Raw genomic sequence first — 14,442 nt, 5'->3', positions numbered from 1 at the left:
TCGACCAAGCTCGAAGAAATTCTCGTAGCCCTCACCACTCAACAATTGTCCTTGTCTCACAAAATCGACAACCTTATCCAACATCTCGCCCACCCCACACCTTCCATTTCCTCTTCTCTGCCTCGCGTGTACCACAATCCTGCACAACAACACAGACTCAAATTAGAGGTTCCTCGTTTCAATGGAACGGACCCCATTGGCTGGATTTTTAAGGTGAATCAATTTTTTGATTACCATGGGACCCCTGAGCACGAACGTCTGTAGATTGCCTCCTTCTACATGGAGGGTCGAGCCCTCTCATGGTTTCAGTGGATGTCCGGCAACACGCAATTCACGTCGTGGCCGACGTTCATCTAGGTGCTGCATACCCGGTTCGTGTCATCTTAGTATGAAGATCTCATTGGAACCCTCTGCAAGCTCACTCAGAAAACCATAGTCACCAATTACCTATCGGAGTTCGAGGATCTCGCGAACAGGATCGTCGACATTCCCCCAACCTTCCTCCTTGGCTGCTTCATTTCCAGCCTCACGCCAGAAATCTGCCGCAAAGTCCAAGCCCACCAACCCCTCACCCTAACCCAGGCCGCTGGTGTGACACCCTCTACCCTCACAAATAACAAATACAAGGAAATAAAATCATGCGGATTCTTTTTTAAACATATTGACTTTAAATTGATTTCAAAAGATAAAGGGTTCACATTCACTTAATGAAAACATAGTAGAAATTGTTCAAATAAAAACAACAAAGTTATTCCGGCTCAAAACAAGGCCGTCCATACTGAATGAATAAATAAATAAAAAACTAAAAACATAAAACATAACTCAACAATATTGTTTACGGAAAATATAGCATGCGAAGTAATTCCTATGTCCCAATGTCACACTTATCAGAGCTTGTCTCTATCACAAATTAAGTCTCTCCGGCTCTAACATGGAATTCATCATATGATGGCTCACCTGAACAAATGACAATCAGCCCAAACACAAACACACACCGGGAGTGAGTTATCGCATTCGTATATAATAAAATATTAGAGCATGTGAAACATATAATACTTAAAGCTGAATTTATATAAATAATATTATTGCACAAAATCGCACACATTATTCACACCCATTCCAGTTTACACACTCCATAAAATAACATCAACCACATTTGTTAACTCAATGAAATTCAAACACAAGCGTTATGCAACAATTATACTAAGACTCAAGCCTATATGCAATGTGGTACCATTTTTCAGTGAAAAACCTCGTCGGGCGCCTAGGAGTACATGACAAGACATGCCTCACAATGGGTAAGTCAGGTCACTCTCACTAAGTGAAATCATAGGGAGACCAGTCAGGGTCACGCTGTTTTGCGAGAATACTCAAACCGGATGACCCCCAAGGCCTACACTCCGAAGAGTCCGTCAGGGCCTCTCCCTCCTGATTCAGGTCCAACAAAAAAAAACATTTGAACACACAGACTCTACCTATGAATTATGCAATGCACACAACTACTCAATTATTTTCAAAATCTCGATTGTATATATTTTAACTCAGTGCACCTCAAGTGATTAACTCGTCGGGTTCCCACAGTGGATCCCATCACAACTCATCGCGCATTAACTCGTCGCCCTTAAAGGGTCTTATAGTTGTGTGATTACATAATTCATGACTCACAACTCAAAACATACAACATCTCAAGAGTCATCTAATTCACAATCCATTACGTATCAATTGATTATCACTTACACATCATCTCAATCACATTTTCATAATAAAATAACTTATTGCATCTCATGCACCCTACACATATGATTCAATAGTAACATTTACTTGACATCACAAAATATAAATTAAATCGAAATGTATTAATTCAACAACATAAATAAAAAAACTTCTATAACAATTAATCTATAAAGTCACAACAATAATCACTATGAAACAATAATACCTATAACCTTATTTTTATTTATTTATTATTATTATTACACATCACAGTAAAAGTGTTTACTTGGAATACACTAAGACAAAAATAAATAGAGTACTAAACCATTTTTTTATACTTTCAAATGTTTCCTAATGCTCAAATATACTAATTCAACAAAATAAGAATAATTATTATTGAACAATAATTTTACACAATATTTAATTTATTATTATACAGCTGTAACATATACAACTAAAAAGAAATAAACTAATAATTTCACAACACTATTTAATTTATTTCTAAAAAGCAATAAACAATAGTTTCACAAAAGTATTTAGTTTATAATATTAAACATATCAATTTGCACAAAAAATAGCTTTCTTACGTATGTATTTGATAGTTACAATATAGTATTTTTTTTTCTAACAAAAACTTACTTTATTATTAATTGTATTTTCTAAACAAATATTAAAACATGTAACTAACATGAAAAAAAAAATACGTACCTGCCACTTCCAAAATAAAAATAAAAGACGTGGTTATAAAATCTGTCATATATATGTACCAAAACCAACGTGCTACAATGAGTGGATTGCAAGCAAATATATATATATATATATTTCAACAAGTCCAGTACGGTACAAGCACCAATTAACAACAATCATACGCGTTAATGTTTAGTAATATATGTATCCGCGTTAATCTGATTTCATTATATGATTAGATATAATTCAAAATCAGTCATATAGGCATCCGGCAAACGTGGGTAAGCAATTCAGTCACATGACAAGCATAAATTTGAGAAAATCAGTTAAGAAACAACCTAAAATACCCAAAAATTGATCCTCTAGGGATCTCTATACATGTTCATTCTAATCCCCAAGCGTGAATAACTCATCCCTTACCTCGACGTAGTCCCTCAATCGTTCTCTGTTAGCAATTGTGGCGTTTCTGGTGCTCTCTAGAGCTCCTCCTCCGGTTGCTCTGTTAGGGTTCTTGTGCGTCAGAAGAAGAAAAAAGGACAGAAGTGTTTTGTAAAAGCTGCTCTAGGTTAACATTTGGTTTATATAGTGGAGATTTATGACCTAATTATATTAACTTATTACTGTATTATTTTTTTATTTATTAACTTATTACTGTATTATTTATTTATTAACAGTTACGACTGTTACAATTCCACCCCCCTAAAAAAAATTTTCGTCCCCGAAACTTACCAGTATCGAATAAGGTAGGATATGCATCACGCATCTGACCTTCTAGTTCCCAGGTGGTATCCTCACCCGAAGCACTTCCCTATACTACTTTGACCAAGGGAATCTCTTCCCCCTTAGAGATTCTGGAGATTTGAGAGAGATGGTGGAAAAGCCACCTGATACGCAACTGGGCCGACACGCTTTAGGATTTCAAAGGGGCCAATGAATCTAGGTGTGAGCTTACGGGACTTCAGTGCCCTACCAACCCCAGTCCACGGAGTGACTCTCAAAAATACATGATCACCTACAGCAAATTCAAGATCTTTTCTTCTCTTATCATAGTAGCTCTTCTGCCTACTTTGGGTTGCTCTCATCCTTTCTTGGATCAACTTGACCTTTTCTGTGGTCTGTTGAACTACCTCAGGTCCTAAGGCAATGCTCTCACTGGAATCTACCCAACATAGAGGTGTCCTACATCTTCTACCATACAATGCCTCGTAAGGCGCCATACCTATACTAGAGTGAAAACTATTGTTGTAGGTAAACTCTATCAAGGGTAAGAAACTATCCCAACTACCCCTCTGCTCTAACACACAGGCTCTTAAGAGGTCCTCTAAGGATTGGATGGTGCGCTCGGTTTGACCGTCAGTCTGTGGGTGGTAAGCAGAACTCAACCTAAGCTTGGTCCTCAAGGCTTTATGAAGACTTTCCCAAAATCTAGAGGTAAATCTGGGGTCTCTATCAGAAACTATGCTAGAAGGAACACCGTGTAGTCTAACTATCTCACTGACGTACAAGCTAGTCAACCTCTCTAAAGAATATCTAATGTTTATTGGGATGAAGTGAGCAGATTTGGTCAACCTGTCTACAATAACCCAAATGGAATCTAAACCTTTGGGGGTTCTAGGTAACCCCACCATGAAATCCACGGAGATGCTATCCCACTTCCACTCAGGTATCTCTAAAGGTTGCAACTTCCCTGAAGGCTTATGATGTTCTATTTTAGCTTTCTGACACGCTAGGCATGCAAGGACAAACTCATAAACTTCTTTCTTTATACTCGGCCACCAAAACATCTGCCTAAGGTCCTGGTACATCTTAGTCACTCCCGGGTAGATACTCAGACTACTTCTATGGCCCTCTTCCAAGATCGTTCTCCTAAGCTTGGGTACACTAGGCACACACACCCTATCCTGAAACCTTAAGACTCCATCAGTTCCCACTCTAAAACTACTCTCTCTCCCTGCGACTATGGACTCTAACTGAGCTAACAAGAATGGGTCAGACTTCTGACCCTCATGGATCTCGCTTAAGAGTTCACTAGTGACTCTCAACATACCCAACTTAATGCTACTAGAGGTGATCTCACATGCCAAACTCATGTCTCTAAACTGCTCTAAGAGATCCAACTCTCTAACCATCAAAGTAGACCTTTGAAGGGATTTTCTACTTAAGGCATCAGCTACTACATTGACTTTACCTGGGTGATAGCTAAGTTCAAAATCGTAATCCTTAAGGAACTCTAACCATCTCCTTTGCCTCATGTTAAGCTCTTTTTTATCAAACAAATATCTAAGGCTCTTATGATCACTAAACACCTCAAATTTAGATCCATAAAGGTAATGCCTCCAAAGCTTAAGAGCAAAAACTACGGTTGCTAACTCAAGATCGTGTGTGGGATAATTCCTTTCATGTATCTTAAGTTGTCGAGAAGCATAGGCCACTACCTGTCCTCATTGCATAAGCACTCCACCCAAACCCATCTTGGACGCATCACAGTACACCACAAAAGGTTCACTCGGGTCAGGTAACACTAAAACTGGTGCAGTGGTTAACCTTTCCTTAAGGGTACGGAAACTACTCTCACATTGGGCATCCCACACAAAAACTTGACCCTTACGAGTAAGCTTAGTCAAAGGTAAGGCAAGCTTAGAAAAACCCTCTATGAATCTACGGTAGTATCCTGCTAAGCCAAGAAAGCTCCTAATCTCAAACACTGACTTAGGACTCTCCCAACTCATCACTGCCTCTACCTTGGAAGGATCTACTGCTATCCCTCCCTTAGATATAACGTGCCCTAAGAAGCTCACCTCCTCTAGCCAAAAATCAGACTTGGACAACTTAGCATACAGTCTATTGTCTTTAAGGGTTTGCAACACAACTCTCAAATGCTCTTCATGTTCCTCTCTAGTCTTAGAATACACTAAGATATCATCTATGAAGACCACTACAAAACTATCTAGGTAGGGATGAAAGATCCTATTCATATAATCCATGAACACACCAGGGGCGTTGGTCACACCAAAAGGCATAACCAAGTACTCATAATGACTGTAACGGGTCCTAAAGGCAGTCTTCAGAACATCTTCAGGCTTCACTCTAATCTGGTGGTAACCTGACCTAAGATCTATCTTACTGAACACACAAGCCCCTACTAATTGGTCCATCAAGTCATCTATCCTAGGCAAAGGGTACCTATTCTTAATCGTTACCTTATTCAACTGACGATAATCTACACATAGCCTCATAGTCTCATCCTTCTTCTTAACTAACAACACCGGTGCTCCCAAGGGTGACACACTAGGCCTCACAAACTGTTTCTCTAAAAGTTCCTCTAACTGTTTCTTAAGCTCACTCAACTCTTTAGGGGACATCCTATAAGGTGCTATGGATATGGGTCCAGTACCGGGCACTAGGTCTATCGAGAACTCGACCTCTCTCTCAGGTGGTAATCCTGACACCTCCTCAAACACCTCTGGAAACTCTCTCACCAATGGTATATCACTCACAGGGGTTTTGGTATCAACACTCATACTTGCTAAGATCATGTATACCTGTGCATCCTCCCTTAAAGATGCCTCAACTTGGTTAGCAGACAAAAATATATCACCTTCACTCACACCAGACTCAGGAAAGACAACATATTTCTCAAAACAATTTAATAAGACATGATTGGAAGATAATCAGTCCATACCAAGAATAAAATCAATCTGACTCAAAGGTAAAACAACTAAGTCAATAAGAAATTGTCTATCAGAAATTAAGACAGGACATTGCAAACACACATCAGAAGTTAAAACAGACCCACTAGCAGGTGTATTCACAATCAAGTCAAATTTCAAGAAAGACATAGGCAAGGCAAGTTTTTCAACACAGACACGAGAAATAAATGAATGGGTTGCACCTGAATCATACAATACAACCAAGGGAACTTGACTTATGAAACACATACCTTGAATGAGATCATCAGATTGTGCGGCATCAGCACCACTAAGAGCAAACACTCTCCCTGTGGTCTTTGGTCGTCCGTTCTGGTTATTCAGACTTCCACTCATCTTCTCCCTCCTCGGATGTGGGCAACTGGTACTGAGGTGGCCCTTACCCCGACAGTTGAAACAAGTCACATCACTATCTGGGCACTCACGAGCAAAATGACCCATCCTACCACACTTAGCACACCGGATTGGTGTAGCAGGTGTAACAGGAGCACCACCACCACCTCCACCAGCAGACTGAGAACTCCCACCAGCTAGGTGATGTCCTCCACTGGTCTTTTGTCCTCCAGAATGGTTTCCATATTTCTCGGGAGAGGCAGAATATGGCTTAGCACGACTGTGAGTCACAGACTTCTTCTCTTTCCCATGACTAGCATTGGCATTCCTGTAAAAAGCAGCCTTCTCCCGCTGATCTTCATCAAAGATTCTACACATGTTGGTCAATTGTGCAAAGTTGTGAATACCATGATAATTTACCATCATCTTTACTTATGGTCGTAGGCCATTGACAAATTTCACGCATTTGGACCTCTCCCCAGCTTTCCCCTGATAATGAGGAAAATACCTTACAAGGTTCTCAAACATCACTGCATACTCTGCCACCGTCATACTCCCTTGTTTAAGCTCAAGGAACTCCATCTCCTTTCTATTCTTCACATCTTCTGGAAAATACTTCTCCAGAAAAGTCTGTCTAAAGGTCCCCTATGGAACAACAGCACCACCTGCTCCCTCCAAACGTGGGCGAGTGTTCTCCCACCAATACTCTGCCTCATCTGCTAGCATGTGAGTAGCAAACAACACCTTCTGATGGTCCTGACATTTCATCACCCGGAAGATCTTCTCAATCTCCCTCAGCCAAGCCTCAGCACCCTCATGATCATAACCCCCTTTGAAGATAGGTGGTTTGTTCCTCTCAAAGCGATCTAAACCATGGTACATAGTTGCTCCTCCATCGCCTCCCTGATTGGCCATAACTTGCGCCAAGTTGTTCAAGGCCTCGGTAAGGAGTCGTTCTCGTTCATTTCTCCCAGCCATTACTCCCTATGTCACGCAAGTAACAAAACTTTGAATATATATATATATATATATATATATATATATATATATATATATATATATATATATATATATATATATATATATATATATATATATACCAACACAATAGAGTACACTTCTAATCAAACAAAACAAACACAACGCATCAGAGTACACAAGGAAACACAGAAAGCTCATAACACACATGGCCGAAAGGTTCGATCTGCTCTGATACCACTAAATGTGACACCCTCTACCCTCACAAATAACAAATACAAGGAAATAAAATCATGCGGAATTTTTTTTTAAACATATTTACTTTAAATTGATTTCAAAAGATGAAGGGTTCACATTCACTTAATGAAAACATAGTAGAAATTGTTCAAATAAAAACAACAAAGTTATTCCGGCTCAAAACAAGGCCGTCTAAATAAAAAAAAAAACTAAAAACAGAAAACATAACTCAACGATATTGTTTACGGAAAATATAGCATGCGAAGTAATTCCTATGCCCCAATGTCACACTTATCAGAGCATGTCTCTATCACAAATTAAGTCTCTCCGGCTCTAACATGGAATTCATCATATGATGGCTCACCTGAACAAATGGCAATCAACCCAAACACAAATGCACACCGGGAGTGAGTTATCACATTCGTATATAATAAAATATTAGAGCATGTGAAACATATAATACCTAAAGCTGAATTTATATAAATAACATTACTGCACAAAATCGCACACATTATTCACACCCATTCCAGTTTACACACTCCATAAAATAACATCAACCACAATTGTTAACTCAATGAAATTCAAACACAAGTGTTATGCAACAATTATACTAAGACTCAAGCCTATATGCAATGTGGTATCATTTTTCAGTGAAAAACCTCGTCGGGCGCCTAGGAGTACATGATAGGACATGCCTCACAATGGGTAAGTCAAGTCACTCTCACTAAGTGAAATAATAGGGAGATCAGTCAGGGTCACGCTGTTTTGCGAGAATGCTCCAACCATGTGGGATCGGCACAGGCTTACAAGAGCACTCAAACCGGATGACCCCCAAGGCATACACTCCGAAGAGTCCGTCAGGGCCTCTCCCTCCTGATTCAGGTCTAACCCAAAAAAAAACATTTGAACACACAAACTCTACCTATGAATTATGCAATGCACACAACTATTCAATTGTTTTCAAAATCTCGATTGTATATATTTTAACTCAGTGCGCCTCAAGTGGTTAACTCGTCGGGTTCCCACAGTGGATCTCATCACAACTCATCGCGCATTAACTCGTCGCCCTTAAAAGGTCTTACAGTTGTGTGATTACATAATTCATGGCTCACAACTCAAAACATACAACATCTCAAGAGTCATGTAATTCACAATCCATTACGTATCAATTGATTATCAATTACACATCATCTCAATCGCATTTTCATAATAAAATAATTTATTGCATCTCATGCACCCTACACATATGATTCAATAGTAACATTTACTTGACATCACAAAATATAAATTAAATCGAAATGTATTAATTCAACAACATAAAAAAAAAACTTCTATAACAATTAATCTATAAAGTCACAACAATAATCACTATGAAACAATAATATCTATAACCTTATTTTTATTTATATATTTATTATTATTATTACACATCACAGTAAAAGTGTTTACTTGAAATACACTAAGACAAAAATAAATAAAGTACTAAACCATTTTTTTAATACTTTCAAATTTTTCCTAATGCTCAAATATATTAATTCAACAAAATAAGAATAATTATTATTGAACAATAATTTTACACAATATTTAATTTATTATTATACAGCTGTAACATATACAACTAAAAAGAAATAAACTAATAATTTTACAACACTATTAAATTTATTTCTAAAAAGCAATAAACAATAGTTTCACAACAGTATTTAGTTTATAATATTAAACATATCAATTTGCACAAAAAAATAGCTTTCTTATGTACGTATTTGATAGTTACAATATATTATTTTTTTTTCTAACAAAAACTTACTTTATTATTAATTGTATTTGATAAACAAATATTAAAACATGTAACTAACAAGAAAAAAAAATACGTACCTGCCACTTCCAAAATAAAAACAAAAGACGTGGATATAAAATCTGTCATATATATGTACCAAAACCAACGTGCTACAATGAGTGGATTGCAAGCAAATATATATATATATATATATATATATATATATATATATATATATATATATATATATATATCAACAAAGCCACAAAATCAACGTGCTACAGTAAATGAATTTGCAAGTAAAAAAAAATATATATATTTCAACAAGTCCAGTACGGTACAAGCACCAATTAACAACAATCATACGCGTTAATGTTTAGTAATATATGTATCCACACAAAAAAAAATCTAATTTCATTATATGATTAGATATGATTCAAAATCAGTCATATAGGCATCCGGCAAACGTGGGTAAACAATTCATATAATTCATATAATGTGCCTACATATATGATCATTATTATGTAATTTAAATTGAAATCAAAACATTCAAACAATAAAATAATTCATACGAAATCAAGACTTGCAATATATGTAAATAAATCAAATTTGTAAAAAGTGAAATTCAGTCACATGACAAGCATAAATTTGAGAAAATCAGTTAAGAAACAATCCAAAATACCCAAAAATTGATCCTCTAGGGATCCCTATACATGTTCATTCTAATCCTCAAGCGTGAATAACTCATCCCTTACCTCGACGTAGTCCCTCAATCGTTCTCCGTTAGCAATTGTGGCTTTTCTGGTGCTCTCTAGAGCTCTTCCTCCTCTGGTTGCTCTGTTAGGGTTCTTGTGCGTCAAAAGAAGAAAAAGGGACAGAAGTGTTTTGTAAAAGCTGCTCTAGGTTAACATTTGGTTTATATAGTGGAGATTTATGACCTAATTATATTATATTTTTTTACTTATTTATTTATTTATTTATTAACTTATTACTGTATTATTTATTTATTAACAGTTACGGTTGTTACAGCTGGCCTCGCCAAACTTCAAGAAGAAAAACTCCTCGACTCGCGGCCCATCCTCACGTCCAGCCGTCCGCGACCACCCTCTGCCCCTTTTTTCTCTGCCCCACCTCTCCGTTCTCCTTGCCCACCTTCTTTTCCCTCACCCTCTCCCAAACAGACACCTCCCTTACCCCCCCAAACCCTCGCCCCAACCCACCCCCGCCGTTTAAGCGCCTCACCTCGGACGAGATTGCCTTTCGCCGGGAACGAGGTCTTTGCTTCAACTGTGATGAGAAATACCATCGAGGACACCAGTGTGCCTCTCGGGTATTCCTCCTTCTCGCTGAAGACCGTGACACCATACCCATACCTGACTCCCCTCTTATAACCAGTTTGGACCCTGACCCGGACCCGTCTTTTGACCCGGCCCATAACCCAGACCCGTACCCGGCCCAGTTAAGTTTAAATTCCATGGCTGGCCACCTGGCCCCTGAAACACTTCGTTTCATCGCCACTATTGCCAGCAACAACGTAGTGCTCCTTGTAGATGGCGGGAGCACTCATAACTTCATTCAACTGCAGCTCGTGACCCAATTGAGCCTTCCTTGCAGAACCACAACTCCCCTGCGTGTCATGGTTGGCAATGGCCACCAACTAGAGTGCAACACCATCTGCGAGGAAATTCCGGTCACCATTCAGGCTCACAATTTTCACGTTGACTTATATGTTCTCCCCATTTCGGGTGCGAATGTGGTGTTGGGAGTTCAGTGGTTGAAGTCACTGGGACCAGTATTGACTGATTACAATACGCTGCTCATGAAGTTCTTTCATAATGGTGGTCTGATCACATTACAGGGAGACATGGATGCTTCCTTGACTTCCCTATCCTCTTTCCGCCGTTTATCCCAAAAGCCTGATAATGCCATGTATTATCACATTACCTTATTACTAGACCTCAATTCCGCAACCCACCTCCATTTCAAATGAAATTATCCCCATTTGATCAAAAGGCCAGTTTCGAGACAAATCAGACTTAGGCTTCAAGTTAATCAAGTTAGGGTGTCACATTAGGATATATATTTAGGACTTCGAGTTAGCCAAGATTATGTATCATAAACAAGACTTAGGCTTAAATTTATGAATTAGGGTAAAAAATGATAGTTAAGACTTCAAGTAAGTGAAATTTAGGTTCTCAGAAGAAGAAAAAATACATTAAATATAAATTTATGCTATATAAGTTTTTTTTTTATAACTTTGAATAAAAGTAATATAGGGTGAGTTTGTTTAAGATTAAAATAAGTACGTATAAAAAAGTGATTTATTTTTAAAGTGATTTTTATATAAGCAGAAATTGTTTCATGTTTGGTTTCAACTATAAAAAGTGTTTTTTTTATAATTAAAAGTGATTTTAAACTTGTTTGTGTGTGACAATTGTATAAGTGATTTTTTCATCACAAATTTACATAAAAGACCTTATAAGCATCCAATACATTGTACATCCAAAAGAATAGAAGATTCAATTTGATGGGATAATCTTTCACCCAATACATTTCTTTGGAAATAAAAGCATGCTTAGCTAATCCGCTATGTTCCCAGCTCTTTTGGTAAAAGTTACTTGACTATCTTAAAAAAAAATGGCGTTGAGCTTTGCAATCTTCCAACAAGCATTTGAAGTATATGCGTGCAACACTCTCAACTCCTTGTTTCCATTCATTGAGCACTTGCAAATTTTCAATTCCAAAAATGACATACTAGAAGCACATTTAGACCGTCACTCTCTTTTGATTATGCAACATTCACACAAAATGCCAGAGCAATGAATTCACATTTACAATTCAATTTAGCTAACAAATGGAAAGCTTACAAAGAAGTCATCCTCATCTTTGAGTCTTTAATGATACTTCATTAAGAGCAAAAACACTATTAGATCAAATTAGCACAACAAAAGATACATATGATTGTCTCAACCTAGGTGGTTGGATGGGGTGTTCTACAATTCATATCAGTTGCCCATCCTTTTTTGTTTTCAATTCCAATTTTAGTCACAGAATCTTGATTTTTTACTTTTACTTGTAAAGCAAAATGAAATTTATTAAAAACCAATAGTTAGGAATGAAGCACAAGGTGTGTCTTACCCCAAACCACCTAAGAGCACAAAAGGAAGCACAAACTCACAACAATTTGATTAAAATTCACATAACAACGTCTCACAAAGTAATTCAATTAGGAAAGAAACAACAACATCTCACAATCTCCAATACTTTTCTTCTAACTAAAAACTCAAACAATCTCCAATTAAAGCCTTACACATAAACCCAAAGACCCATAATCATACAATTGAAATTGAAAGGAGAGGAGAAATTACCATCCCTTGATACAACATAAACCTCACCTGAAGAACAACACTTATGCGGAGGGAAGCCTGGAGTTAGGTCACAATGAGAAAGGAGGAAGGCCACGAAATGAGGGCTTTGGATGAGTGAGGGCTTTCAAATTGTTGGAACAATAAAGTTCTCACACGCACTCACACTATGCACTCACTGTCACTCTATGTTAGAGAATAAGAGAAAATGATGAAGGAATTGATTGAGAGAAAATAGAGGGGACTTTTCTGAAAAAAACTTCTGCACTCTTATACTTCTCATTGATGATCACTATTATTTTTATACACACTGCACATGTAGCTATAAAAAACTTTATAGTTGTCAAACTAACTTCAAAATGAGTTACTAACTAACTCCTAACTAACTAACTGAATTACAACATACATCAACATCCCTCCTTAATTTAGATTTGTCAAGGATGTCACTCCTAACTTGTCTCTCAATTCCTTGAACTTGATAGACTTCAATGGCTTAGTTAGTATGTCTACAACTTGATCTTCAGACCTACAAAACTCCAATTCAAGCTTCTCCTTACTCACTTGATCACGCAAGAAATGAAACTTGGTTTCAATATGTTTACTCCTGCCATGTGCCACAGGATGCTTGGCTAAATCAATTGCTGATTTGTTATCAATCAACAACCTCATAGGACTACAACCTCTCGTTCAATTCTTCCGTTAAAGCTTCCAGCCATAGAGCTTGACAAGCTGCCATAGCAACAACTATATATTCTGCTTCACATGTTGACAAAGCAACTACACTTTGCTTCTTTGAGCACCAAGAGATTGGTGTTGTTCCAAATTTGAAAACATACCCAACAGTGCTTTTCCTATCATCCTTATCACCACACCAATTTGAATCACTATAACCAAACACTTCTCCTTCTATACTCTTCTGACGGTAAGGATATAAAATGCCAAGATCTAATGTTCCTTTCGCATACCTTAGAATCCTCTTTGCTACCAGGAAGTGAGGTGTCTTTGGTTTCTCCATAAACCTGCTTATCAACCCAACACAATAGGCAATGTCAGGTCTGGTGAGACATAGGTACCTCAATGAGCCTACAATTTGCTTGTACAAGGTAGGATCGACTTCTTTTTCATCCCCATCTATTTGCAGCTTAATTCCAGTTTCAGTTGGTGTGATCACATAATTGCACTCCATCATTTGAACCTCTTCAGAATGTCTTATGCATACTTCTTTTGATGCATGAAAATCCCTTTACTAGTAGAAACAAATTCAATACCCAGGAAGTATGATAGTTCACCAAGATCAGACATCTCAAATTCTTCCATTATTCTTCCTTTGAACACTCTCATATCTTCTTTACTGCTGTCAGTCACTAGCAAATCATCTATATAAAGACATATTATCAAAAACTCACGAGAATCTGTGTTTTTGACATAAACTCCATGCTCAGTAGTGTACTTGGTGAAATTCTGCTGGACTAGGAAGCTATCAATTCTCATATTCCAGGATCTAGGAGCCTGCTTAAGGCCATATAGTGCTTTATTCAACTTGTAAACTTTATCCTCTTGACCTGCCACTACATAACCAGGTGGTTGAGTTATGTAGACTTTTTCTTCAAGTGGCTCATTCAAAAATGCTAACTTCACATCAAGTTGA

Source organism: Glycine soja, chromosome 5 (genome assembly GCF_004193775.1).
Source record: "Glycine soja cultivar W05 chromosome 5, ASM419377v2, whole genome shotgun sequence".
Classification (NCBI taxonomy): Eukaryota; Viridiplantae; Streptophyta; class Magnoliopsida; order Fabales; family Fabaceae; genus Glycine; species Glycine soja.
Note: the sequence above shows the minus strand (reverse complement) of the source record.